Here is a 13,132-nt window from a genome sequence, read left to right as displayed (position 1 = left end):
ATCATTCTTATGTCGTTTTCATTTATTTATTTATTTTTTCTTTTTTTTTGTATGGGTTTAACTTTTTCCGGCATAATTTTTTCCATCTACTAATTTCAGCTACAGCTCTATTAACTGATATAGCTACCTCAGGTTTCATTCAGGAAATAGAATGGACGTAAAGAGAGTAGCATCATCTACATATGCAACAAGTTAGTTTTCAAGGCCAAACCACATATAGTGTGTATACTAAATGAAAAGAAATAGGCACGGAACATTATTATTATTATTATTATTATTATTATTATTATTATTATTATTATTATTATTATTATTAGCTAAGCTACAACCCTAATTGAGGAAAAATAGCTCAGTAAGGAAAGGAAAGAACTACAAGAGACGTAATGAACAATTGAAATAAAATATCTCAAGAACAGTAACAGCTTTAAAATAGATCTTTCATATATAGGCTATAAAAATTTAAAAAACAAGAGGAAGAGAAATAAGATAGTATAGTGTGCCTGAGTGTACGTACCCTCAAACACGAGGAACACCAGATGTTAGATTCCTAGTCACCGTGGTGCCCACCAACTACTGCTATTCGTAATCCATTAGTTTAAAATTTAATTATACGAAAAGATGAACATACTCTCATCTGTTTAAGTTTTTAAACAAGGGTCTCATGATTAACACAATCAAAGGCAGCACTACTGAGAGTTGAAGTTTATTATGTGACCTTGATCACAATCAAGGGATTTATGTGCAGCATTAGAAACTGTAAGAAGAGCATCACGTCATGCTTTATGGCCTTTGCGAAAGCCAAACTGTAAACTAGGGAACTAATGGTTTTTGCCATAATTATATAAATATTTTAATTAACATACATATTTTTCTTTATAAGTAATATGAGAGTTACGGAAATTGGCCTGAAATGAGCAGTGCTAATTTAGAGGTAACGCAAACATATTTACCCAATTGAGTAACACTACCAATTCTCCAACAAGTGCAAAAAGAACCTCTTTTTGCTAACTTGTCAAATATAACAGATAACTTAGGTGCTGAGAAATCGGCCGCCGTCTTTATTAAAAACTACAAAGGAAACATACCATTTGGGTCACATCTCCAGAAACATCAAGGTCCAGTAACAGAGTTTTATTTCCATGTGGTGGAAAAGCTGAATAAGATAGTTTACCTTCGGGAAAACAGGAAGGAAGAAGATTGCGTTTCTCATTGTTCTGTTTACTGTCAAACACATCAGACAAAAAGGTTTGCCTTTCTCTTTGGACAGTCAGTAACTGAGCTCTATGGTTTAAGCAAAGGAGGAACTGTGTAGTCTACAACGAAGAGTGGAGACTTCAAAGGTAGCTCACCATTTATGATCCAGGGTTGTACTAGAAAGGACTCCTTGGCCAAAGTGCAATCATTTTCAATTTAAGTATACACTTTCTGAGCAACACATGTTAGCCGAGTATAGTTATTCCAAGTCAAGTTTGATCGATTAATATCCCAAAGATGATAAGCCTGCTGTTTCAAAAGAAAAAAGAAACTACGTCTGAAATCATCACTGAATCCGAGTTTGGTCTTCATTCGGTATCTTAACACATGAAAAGAGAAATACTTTTGAATTTTGTTGATCATATTCTCAATTGTGAACAAATCAAATAAAAAAGATAATTCGAAGTCATTTCAATCTGCTTGAGATGTTATATATAGTTTGCAAGAAAATGGCTGATTGGGGACTATATTTATATGTGTGTGTGTATCTTACAAGAGAATGGCTCATTTGTGCGTATGTATACATTTTGCTTATTTCTGTAGATCTATCCTTGTGAACATTAATTGCACCCCAAACAGACCTTATGTATATAAAGTACTGCATTGCCTTTAGATGGCATCTGCATTTCAATATAATCTATGAATTTAAGAGCCATTAACCAATATTTATCTCGATATTCTATTCTCTCAGGTATACTATATTTCTCGTAAGATAAAGGTTCTACCATCCTAAAAGCATTGTAAATGCAAAATACGGGGTAAGAAACTTATACCAGATGAACAAAGAAACCTGCACTTACGACTTTATCTGTATGCTAAAATACTGAAATTAAAATTCAATTTAGTATTATGCGCGTTCATTCCAGTCCTCAAAAAGGACTTTTGAATTTATTAAACGAATTTTTATAAATTATTGATTTATAGGAGATACTGACCTGCTAGAATCTAGATATTGACTTCGTAATCTTTGCCGACTTTAAGTTTCTCATTATAACAGTTTTTGTTTGCGGTAAGTTTATTTTATTTTCATTTTAAGAGATGTAAACTATCTAATCTTCATGAAATTCTAAATTTTCTTTTGTATACCTTGAATGGCTATTCTAATTTTACGCCAAGAGTGAGAACTTCCGCTCTTTTTCTCAGAAATAGAGAGAAGTGGGGGAGACAAGAAGAAGAAGAAGAAGGAAGGGGGAGGGGGGGGGGAGGAGGAGGAAACCGCACATACTTCTGCTTTTGTTAGTAAGTGAATGGTACCGATTGGTCATTGACCACCACATTGTGTCCCACATACGTACTGTTTTTCTCAAGACTCGAGTCCTACTCCACATATGAGTGAGGCATCGCTATTCATGTCGTGTCCTTCATTTTCTGGGAGTGAATCGCGTTGTTATCCATTTTTATATTTCTCATAAAGGATTGCATGCTACTGATAATTTAAACTAACTAACTAACTATATATATATATATATATATATATATATATATATATATATATATATATATATATATATATATATATATATATATATATAACACGTTTAAATGTGCAAAATTTGTCATATATATATATATGTATATATATATACATACATATATATATATATATATATATATATATATATATATATATATATATATATATATATATATATATATATATGTGTGTGTGTGTGTGTGTGTGTGTGTGTGCGTGTGTGTGTATGAATGATAAATTTTGCACATTTAAACGTGTTTTCTTGTTCCAAATAAGCTGGAATAAAACTTCTAGAATACTGTGTAGTATGGAGTCTTATTGGTAGGGAAGGCATGGCTATTAGAATTAACTTTATACCTTGTATTATGAGAAGGATGGTACCGTCTAGGAAGATCTGAATGCAAAGGATGGTCAAAGTTATGAAAAATCTTGTGCATCCTGCATAAAGAACTAACTGAACGACGTGGCCAGATATGAGAAATTTAATAGACCGTAAGTTACTGTCCAACAAATTATGATGAGATTCAAAAGCTGAAGACCAGACAGGAGAACAGTACTCGAAAGAAGGTAGAATGAAAGAATTAATACATTTCTTCAGGATAGATTGATCACCAAAAATCTTATGACTTTCTCAATTTTTTTTTTTTTGCGCAATTATAGAAAAAACAGATCGAATGTGTTTCTCAAAAGTAAATTTGCAATCAAGAATCACATTCACACCTAAAATCTTACACCTAAAAGAATCATTAGTAAGTTTACCTATCATTAAATGTTCAAGGTAGTATTTTTTTTATTTTTTTTTTTTTTTGTATTTATATAGGGTATTGTTTAAGTGAAATATTAGTGGTTTATTATCAGAAAGGAAAATCCAAAAGGATATATATTTCTATGATATAACTTCTGGATTCCTTCCCTGAGTTTTGTATGTGCAATTAAGATGCTGTGTGACAAAAAAATATAACCTACATTCACTGTGGCAGTTACAAGGTTTAGTCAAGAAATAATTAGGGAGAGAATCAGGACAGTTAGATTACAATTATGGATATTGGCAGTTAAGTAAACTGTGTTGGGAGAGAGAGAGAGAGAGAGAGAGAGAGAGAGAGAGAGAGAGAGAGAGAGAGAGAGAGAGAGAGAGAGAGAGAGAGAGAGAGTTTAAAGTAGAATGAAAGACGTTTAAAAAAGACAAAATTAATATGGAGTTCCAAACCCAAAGAAAAACATTTAAGGAACGAGAGAGAGAGAGAGAGAGAGAGAGAGAGAGAGAGAGAGAGAGAGAGAGAGAGAGAGAGAGAGAGAGAGTGGGGGGTGGGGGTACTACAGCCCCAGTTGGAAAATAAGATGCTATATGCCCAAGGGCTCCAACAGGGAAAAATAGCCCAGTGCGGAAAGGAAACAAGGAAATGAATAAACTAAAAGAGAAGTAATAAACAATCAAATTAAATGTTTTAAAAACAGCAATGACATTAAATTAGGTTTTTATATATAAATCATAAAAACTTCATAAGCGTACCCAAGTGTACCTTCAAGCAAGAGAACTCTAATCCATTACAGTAGAAGGCCATGATACAGAGGCTATGGCACTACCCAAGACTAGAGAACAATGGTTTGAATTTGGAGTGTCCTTCTCCTAGGAATGTCTTTCTCCTAGAAGAGCTGCTTACCATAGCAAAAGAGTCTCTTCTGCCCTTACCAAGAGGAAAGTAGCCACCGAACAATTACACTGAAGTAGTTAACCCCTTGAGCGAAGAAGAATTGTCTGGTAATCTCAGTGTTGTTAGGTGTACGAGGACAGAGGAGAATGCTGAAAGAATAGGGCAGACTATTCGGTGTATGTGCAGGCAAAGACAAAATGAGCCGTAACCAGAGAGACAGATTCAATGTAGTACTGTCTAGCCAGTCAAAAACCCAATAACTCTAGCGGTAGTATTTCAACAGGTGGCTGTTGCCTTGGCCAACCGTGCTACCATGTTTGTGGAATTACCTAGTACTCCTTCTAGCAGATCTATTTGCTAATAGTTACTTGAGCGTGGGAACCACATTAGTGAGCAGTATTATATGAGTTGTCTCATTATCGTCACCCAGTGTAGATGATGGTAATATTTCGTTTTGAAAATGTTCGTTATGGTTCTGTCGTTGTGGCTAGATCACGTTAAATAGTCGAAGATGACGACTTCTTGAATTTTTAACGGTCTTTTATTTTGATGACATTCCCTTTAGAATCAAGATGGTCATTTGGGGTTTCCTGCCAAGTGTATATACTAAAATTTGTCACAGTTGAAAGTTTCTTTGAACCCAGAGATATATTATATTACCTAGCTCGATTTGGAGCTGCTTATCACGTGAGTCAGATATCGTCGAGACACTGGGGTCATCTGCAAATAAGGATAGAAAGGAGTTGTAGTTTGCTGTCTATATCACTTATCAATATTATGAACAGAAGGGGAATGTGGACAGTGCTATGCTGGAATCCTCCTATGACACGGACTGACTTATAATGCCTCATTAGCTGATGATTGGATTGTTCGATCTGAGAGGAAGTTTTGTAGCAATGTTCCTACTGGTTCATCAATCTTTTTTTTTTTCTGCTAGGTGGTTTGGAAGCGTCAAATTCCAATGGAAATTCCTTGTTGCCAATGCCAATGTAACATATTTGCTACTTAGTGCAAATTTCCTAGCCCATTTCCACCTTGTGGTTGATGTGGGGCATCAACGATTAGTCAACGTAGACTAATACTCGTCGACACCTGTTCAACCTGCCCCCTTACAACCCCACATTCCACATCAGCAAATGCATGGATGCCTACGCTCACCTCCTCACGTCGTACCGGGAAGTCTTCCATCCTGAACTTCGCCAAACGCCCACAGTTCCTGCCAAGCACAGTATTTATCACTACATCAAGACAATAGGGCCCCCCAGTTTTTGCCAGATAACGGCATCTGGCCCCGGATCGTTGAAATGGAAGAAATGGACCTTTTCTAAAGGCCTCAAGCTCAAGGTTGTTGCCGTTACAGATCGTTCTGAAGAAAATGGCTCTCTACGTCCTTGTGGGGATTATAGGTGTCTGAACTTGCAGACAGAATTGGATAACTACCTCCTCCTAAGCATCGCAGATGTTACCTCCTACTTGCACAAAGCAAAGGTTTTCTCTACGATTGACCTCTTTAAGGGGTATTATCATGAACCCAGAAGACATCCCTAAGACCACCATCACCACGCTCTTCAGTACATACACCTTCAAATACTCCTGTTTTGCCCTTCGCAATGCTGGGGCCACTTTTCAACGCTGTATGGATGGCCTCTTAGGGCACCTCCCCTTCTATATATGATACATGAACGACATACTTGTGTTTTCTGTCTCCAAAGAGAAACACATCCGTCATCTATGCATTGTTCTCGACTGCCTACAGCAGAACTGCCTTGTAGTCAGGTACGATAAGTGTACCTTTGGCGCCAATAGAGTATCGTTTGTAGAGCACCGCATCACTACTGATGGCGTCCACCCCCTCCCTGAGAAAATAGCAACCATTCAGAACTTCTCCATGCCATTGACCATTAAAGCACTGCAGGAATTCTTGGGCATGATAAACTTTTATCACCAGTTCCTGCCAGCCATCGCCACCCCTCTTGCCCCCATCTATGCCTCCCGCAAGGGAAAGCCAAAAGACCTGAAGTGGGGTCCCGTAAAAAAAGTGGCCTTCTGCAACACTAAGGATGCCCTATCAACTGCTGCTGCTCTCACTTTTCCCATACCACATGCCCTTCTCCTTCTCTCCACTGATGCAAGCAATGTCGCTATTAGTGCAGTATACATGAGCACTAGCCCCGCCCATTGGCCTTTCACAATAGAAAACTATCCTAGGTGGAATCCGGCTAATCTACCTTTGACCGAGAATTGCTGGTGGTGCATTTAGCTGGCTATCACTTTCGCCACTTCTTAAACAGACAACATGCCTCTTGTGCATGCTTTCACTCAACAGTCCGACGTTTGGTCTGCCCGTCAACACCAACATCTCTCTGGCGTAGCTGAATACTACTGCAACCCCTCAACACATCCCTGGGAAAATGAATCCTGTTGCCGATGACCTGTCAAGAAACACATTGGCCCCCGTTCACTTGGGATTGGATTACAATACCTTGGCAGAAGCCCAGCAAAACAATCTAGAATACCGAGCATGTAGGACATCCTGCACATCCCTCTGTTTGGAAGGCGTTGCCCTCGACGACTCCAATGCCACTGTACCAACCGTGTGTCACACAATTGTACATAATTATTTTGTATATATTATGCTTGTATCTGCGCTCTTCCCTCGCACTAAAAAGAACCTGAATGATCATGTCTCCGGTTTTGCTCTGAACATTGTCTGTCTCTCGAACATGTTATGTCCTGTTGCCTTGAGGTTTTGTATATAAAGAAGAGTGTTCCTTAATAAAACTCAGTTGATTGCATCCTGCCTTTGAGTTCACAACCCTCACTCGGCACCGTCACATTGGTGACCCCGGAAGTCGACTCGCTCCCACTGCCTTCCACCCCCACCTCCCTCGCCCCTACATCGTTGGTACTATGACGGAGACGGACTCTACTACAGCAGTTGGCGCTGCAGCCGCCCCATTGAAAATTTCACCGTTCGCCAGCGGAGAGGCGTTTGCTTGGTTTCAGCACGCAGAAGTCCAGTTTCGTGTCAGGGGCGTGACTCGCTCAACCACCAAAGCGGATTATGTTCTCACGGCGATACCCGAGGACACCTTCCCAGAAATATCCGACTGGCTTTGTGAACAAGGAGACACCCCAATAGCGTATGACGCCCTCAAAACATACCTTCTGCAGCAGTACTCGCCGTCGCCAGCCGCCCGTATAGCAAAGCTTTTTCAGCTCTCGCAACATCCGTTGGGGGACCAAAGGGCTTCGCTTGCCCTCAAGGAAATGACCAGTATTGCTCGCCTTCAACCTGCCGCAGACGGCTCTCCTCGTGAGGTGAACCTACTTCGTGCCCTTTGGATACGCCGTTTACCCGAACCTGTACGCGCTGCCATACCCGATGTCGATAGTTTACCCATAAAGGACTTGATGACCAAAGCCGACGCCCTTATGGACAGCCACTTCAAGACCTCCATCAACGCCTCCACCCCTGACGACGAGGATGCCTATTCAATGTCAACCAAAGCTGACATGAATGCCGTAGGACATACACGCCTACCCCGTGACGTGCCGAAGCGGCGACAAAGCTGCCCACCACCCACCAATCGCTCGCGCCCCAACGAACGACTTCTACAGCCACTTACTACCTCCCATCCGCCACAGTTTTGCTACTACCACTTCAGATTCGGGGCAACCACGAAGAAATGTGCCAAGGATTGTCAGTGGCCAAAAAACGCTTGTGGCGGTGGCCTCCCATGTTTCTAATCTTTTCTTTTTACAGGATGCAGGAACGGGCGTGCGATTTTTGGTAGACACGGGTGCTTGTCGTTCTCTTTTGCCAAGGAAACTCTTCAAGGCATGACGTAGTCTGTCTACAGCTGCCGACGTCCACTTGGTAGCTGCCAACGGATCTGCGATACCCACCTACGGTGACGAGAACCTCACATTATCGTTTGGAAACGGTAAATTCAATTAGAAGTTTCTCGTTGCTGACGTCACAATGCCAATCCTCGGTGCGGATTTCCTCTCTCATTTCCACCTTCTGGTCGATGTCGCCCACCGACGATTGGTCAACGCAGACTCGTACTTGTCGACACCTCTTCAACCCGCCCCCTCTAACCTCACTCTCCACATCAACGCACCCACGGATGCCTACACCCAACGCACGTCTTCCTGCGCAACGACACTAGCAAGCCACCACTAACGCCCCCTTACACGGGGCCTTTCCTTGTGATCCGACGCAGTCCGAAAGCATTCCTACTAAACATTCGGGGCAAAGAAGACTGGGTCTCCATTGATCGTCCAAAACCTGCTTATCTTCTGCCAGATGACCCGCCTACAGTACGCCTCTCTAGATCAGGGCGCCCTATTTAACATGTACAGTATGTCATTTTTAGGGGGGGAGCCATGTACCAACCGTGTGTCACACAATTGTACATAATTATTTTGTATATATTATGCTTGTATCTGCGCTCTTCCCTCGCAATAAAAAGAACCTGAATGATCATGTCTCCGGTTTTGCTCTGAACATTGTCTGTCTCTCGAACATGTTATGTCCTGTTGCCTTGAGGTTTTGTATATAAAGAAGAGTGTTCCTTAATAAAACTCAGTTGATTGCATCCTGCCTTTGAGTTCACAACCCTCACTGGGCACCGTCACACCACCCTTCTGATTAATGTCGGTACTGGTAGACCACGACCATGGATACCTGCTTCCATGCACCGTCAGGTGTTTGATTTCAACCATGGCCTGTCACATCCCTCGTGCCGATCTGCTGCACAGCTACTGAAGGTGAAGTCCATTTGACACAGCATTATTATTATTACTAGCTAAGCTACAATCTTAGTTGGAAAAGCAAGATGCTATAAGCCGACTGGCTCCAACAGGGAAAAATAGCCCAGTGAGGAAAGGAAATAAATAAACAATATGAGAAGTGATGAAAAATTTAAAATATTTTTAAAACATTAACAACATTAACAACATATTTGATATATAAACTATACATGGACTTATGTAAGTCTTCAACATAAAAACATTTGCTGCGAGTTTGAACTTTTGAAGTTCTACTGATTCAACTACCCAATTAGGAAGATTTTTCCACAACTGTCTATCACCGAAGGATTGGGTCTGCAGCTGTACTTCATGTCAAACTTCAAAAGTATATCGACAGATGGATTCAGGAGTGGACACCTTTCCTCATCCTCAGCGCCCATTTGGCCACATTGACGTCCACACGGTGGGTCCCCTACCCACATCACAAGGACATTGTTACCTATTTACCATCATTGACTGCTCTGCTCATTGGCCTGAACCCATTTCCATGGTAGCTGTAATATCCGCCTCTTGTACATCTGCCATTCTCCCAAGGTGATTAGGTAATTTTGGTATCTCTGAGCATATTACTTCTAACAGGGGTGCCAATTTTACCTCTCAATTGTGGACATCATTAGCAAATCTAGGGCATCACCCTACATTCAGATGACAGCCTACACCCCTGCAGCCAACGGAATGGTTGAAAGTTATCATTGCACCCTCAAAGCAGCTTTGATGTCCCACTGCAATGACTCCAATTGGTTTACTCAGCTTCCCTGGGTCCTCCTGGGACTAGGAGCCACTCCTTAAGACGGCCTGGAGTCTCAGCAGCTGAAATGGAGTATGGCGACCCGTTGGTTATCCCTGCTGAATTGTTTCCTTCTGCAACCTTCTCCCACAATCTCCAGCGCCTACATCACTTTGTGGGAAAATTTATTCTATATCCCAGAAAAAGCAACACATGCCAACAGATTTGCACTTGGCAACGGAAGTTTCTTGTGCACTGTCGATAGCAAGCCACCACTAACGCCCCCTTACACAAGCCCTTTCCTCGTGATCCGTCGCTCACCGAAGGCTTTCTTAATTAACATTCGTGGCAAAGAAGACTGGGTCTCCATTGATAGCCTAAAACCTGCGTATATTCTGCAAAATGACCCGCCTACAGTGCGTCTCTCAAGAGCTGGGCGCCCTATATCACGTTTGTCTTTTTTTAGGGGAAGAGCCATGTACCGCACATGTTTCATACATGCTTGTATACAGTAACTTTTTTTGCCTTCATTTATCTCTCGCTTACCCTGCACTGACAATATAACCTGTTTAAGCTTACCTTCACATGTATTGGTGCTTTTGAATTATTTGGACATATATATATATATATATATATATATATATATATATATATATATATATATATATATATATATATATATGTATATATATATATATATATATATATATATATATATATATATATATATATATATATATATATATATACACGTATATATATATGTACGTATACATATATACTGTGTATATATATATATATATATATATATATATATATATATATATATATATATATATATATATATATACTGTATATATAAAACAGAATGGGTCCCTAGAGATTAGAGAAAAGCAGGGGAAGGAAGAGAAGACATTTGTATTGACGTAATAAGAAATTTATGGTTGTGGGTTGGCATAGAAAGACCATAAACATAAGTAAGTGGAAGGACATGTCAGAAGCCTCTGTTCTACAGTGGACTAGTCACGGCTCATGATATATATATATATATATATATATATATATATATATATATATATATATATATATATATATGTATGTATGTATGTATGTATGTATGTATATATATATATATATATATATATATATATATATATATATATATATATATATATATATATATATATATATATATCCTCATACGCATACTGACGCAAACGGCCTCAGGTAGATTTCGCCAGTCGTCTATATCTTGAGCTTTTAAATCAATACTTTTACTTTCATCATCTTCTACTTCACGCTTCATAGCCCCGAGCCATGTAGGTCTGGGGTTTCCAACTCTTCTAGTGCCTTGTGGAACCCAGTTGAAAGTTTGGTGAACCAATCTCTCTTGGGATGTGCAAAGAGCATGTCCAAACCATCTTCATCTACCCCTCACCATGATCTCATTCCTATATGGCACTCTGGTAATCTCTTATAGTTTCATTTCTAATCCTGTCCAACCATTTAACTTCTAATATTCTTCTGAGGGTGTTGTTCTCAAATCTACAAAATCTGTTAACTACTGCCCTGTAATTTTTCAGTGGCTAATTTCCTCATGGTAAGGGTAGAAGAGACTCTTTAGCTATAGTAAGCAGCTCTTCTAGGAAAAGGACACTCCAAAAGCAATCCATTGTTCTCTAGTCTTGGGTAGTGTCATAGCATCTGTACCATGGTCTTCCACTGTCTTTGGTTATTCTCTTGCTTGAGGGTACACTCGGGCACACTATTCTAATTAATTTCTCTTGTTCTTGTTTTGTTAAAGTTTTTTATAGTTTATATAGGAAATATTTATTTTAATGTTACTGTTCTTAAAATATTTTATTATTCCATGTTTCCTTTCCTCTCTGGGCTATTTTCCCTTTTGGGGCCCTGGGCTTATAGCAACCTGCTTTTCTAACTAGGGTTGTATTGTTGTAGTATTGTAGCCAACAATTACTGTTGGCCACGGGCCTTTCCCTTGTTCGGCCCGTAAGAGTTGTAGCTTAGCAAATAATAATAATAATAATAATAATAATAATAATAATAATAATTGTTGCATTGTCATACCACGACTCATGTCCATATAGCAAACCCGATCTCACTAAACTGATATAGAGCCTGAGTTTTATATGTAATTTCATATGTGTGTGTACATATATATATATATATATATATATATATATATATATATATATATATATATATATATATATATATATATATATATATATATATATATATATATATATATATATATATATATATATATATATATTGTACTTGTCTTATATCAGATTCACTTTGGGAAGAGCTTGACTTAAATTTCAGGGGTAAAAATTTCATATTTGTTACTATATTTTTATGTTTTAAAGCCAGTCTTTAGAGGAGAATAGTTAAACCCCACTGTAGGGTTTGTCATGTTGTTTCCTGATTTTTTTTTTTATTCTATAGCATCTAGATTATTGAAACTTTGTCAAAGCTTTCGAACAATTGTAAAGAATCCTTCACTGTTCTTTGGTGGAATCGGGCTCATAGTAAAAATCTAATGATTGCGTAAGCAATCTTTAAGAACAGAATTAAAGGTTCGATAATCTGAATATATAAATTCTATAAGTACATAAAAATGAATTAGTACCAATATCATGATAACAGATTAGAATATTAGCTTAGAATGCAGGTTTCTGGTAATTCTTTTTTTAAGGTATAATAATTCAATAATTCTGATGAATAAAACACCAAAATACATTGTATAGGATAAGATAAAAATCAGCTTTTAGTAAAAGTTTATTTCATGATCACATTGGTATGAAAATATACCCTATCAATAGTTCAAAGTCTATTATCTACACTGTATGCAACAGAATCACTTTCAGGTTCAGTTTATCATTGGCACAGAATTTCTGTCATTGTTTCTGTGAAATCTTAGCCTAACCAGGAAAAGAATTTTACAAGTATCAAGGACATGTATGATTAAACTTATGTTAAAATATTTAAGAACATTTATGACAATTTGGTAATTTTTTAAGTTGGTATAAGAAACATCTTTACACAACATATTTGAAATTACAGTATACTGTCATTTCAATGTCTATAATGTGTATATATATATATATATATATATATATATATATATATATATATATATATATGTGTGTGTAATTGATTAAAAGTAGTCAATATGATCTA

General features: G+C 38.3%; 1 protein-coding gene across 1 annotated transcript in view; it reads left to right on the top strand.

The window, feature by feature from the left end:
- The window catches only part of LOC137632570 (uncharacterized), a 261,407-nt gene that overhangs the window by 148,125 nt on the left and 100,150 nt on the right, over nucleotides 1-13,132 (top strand). The window lies entirely within an intron of this gene.

Source organism: Palaemon carinicauda, chromosome 41 (assembly GCF_036898095.1).
Source record: "Palaemon carinicauda isolate YSFRI2023 chromosome 41, ASM3689809v2, whole genome shotgun sequence".
Lineage (NCBI taxonomy): Eukaryota > Metazoa > Arthropoda > Malacostraca > Decapoda > Palaemonidae > Palaemon > Palaemon carinicauda.
Note: the sequence above shows the minus strand (reverse complement) of the source record. Positions and strands in the feature narration are given on the sequence as shown.